Source organism: Aplysia californica, unplaced genomic scaffold (assembly GCF_000002075.1).
Source record: "Aplysia californica isolate F4 #8 unplaced genomic scaffold, AplCal3.0 scaffold00392, whole genome shotgun sequence".
Classification (NCBI taxonomy): Eukaryota; Metazoa; Mollusca; class Gastropoda; order Aplysiida; family Aplysiidae; genus Aplysia; species Aplysia californica.
In genome coordinates, this window is record NW_004797662.1 from 181,315 (window position 1) to 182,379 (window position 1,065).

The following is a 1,065-nucleotide window of genomic DNA, read 5'->3' on the forward strand; positions in this document are numbered from 1 at the left end:
ACCCACCTCCCTGTCAGTTCAGCTTGCTTTTTTCGCTTTTCTCTCGCTTCATGTGACAATTTTGATGTGCCAGAACATTGTTTGCCGTAAGGCTTTTGTTGTTCTTCCTCTGTGTGTGTCTATATTTGGAATACATGTGTATGTAGATGGATTTGATTTAAATATATAAAATTGAATGTCAGATGAAAATGCTAACAACATTACCTTGACGACTTGTGTGTGCGTCCGGGTGTTCTTCAACTAGAAAAAGTCACAGCCGGGAAATTGTACTGGTGGTTTTTCATTTCAAATTGATACTTACTTTGCATGATTGCTGCCAACTTTTCAAGATGACGCAATTTTTTTTTTCTGAGACTCCCTCGTCGCCTAAAACAGCCAAGGCTTGTGTGGTCGTCTCAGTAACGGCTTAAAAGTGTCTGGATGTTAATTTGGAGTAATGGCAAAAGAATTAGTCCACCCCCTGGGTAGAATACGAATATTTTTTTCCTGAATGCTTCTTTGACACTTTGAGGGCATGCAAAAATGCTTATGAGTGTGTGTATGTCTGTATGTGAGTGTGTGTATGTTAGTGTGTGTGTGTATATGGGAGAGTGAGAGAGAAAGAGAGGCAACAATAGTTATTATGTATGTTCTTTTGTATCAAATCCTCTTGCGGTTGAGAATTGTTCAGTTTGGCATTTTATTTTTATGGTATATTGTCACCCCCCACCCCACCCTCTCCCCCTTAAGGCTGCTGCCTGTGCTGTGTACTTTTTGCTAAAAGTGAAATCAGAAAACACATCCCAACATTGTGAGATTTTCCTCTAGTGGTGTAGACAATGGGAAAGTCTGACTATTGACCTACACCTGCAAGACAGCCCATCTTTTTACTCAACTGTGTGATGGTCTGGGAAAACCAGGTGAAGGGCAAAAAACGAGTTTAAAAAAAAAAATTCTATTTTGGGGTGGGGGGGAGGTTTAAATTGTATTTGAATCTTTAAGTTTCTTTCTATTCTTTCTATCTGACATTGTAAGACTTAATAATAAGAATATTGATTGACAATGTGAAGAATATTTTTCCAGATG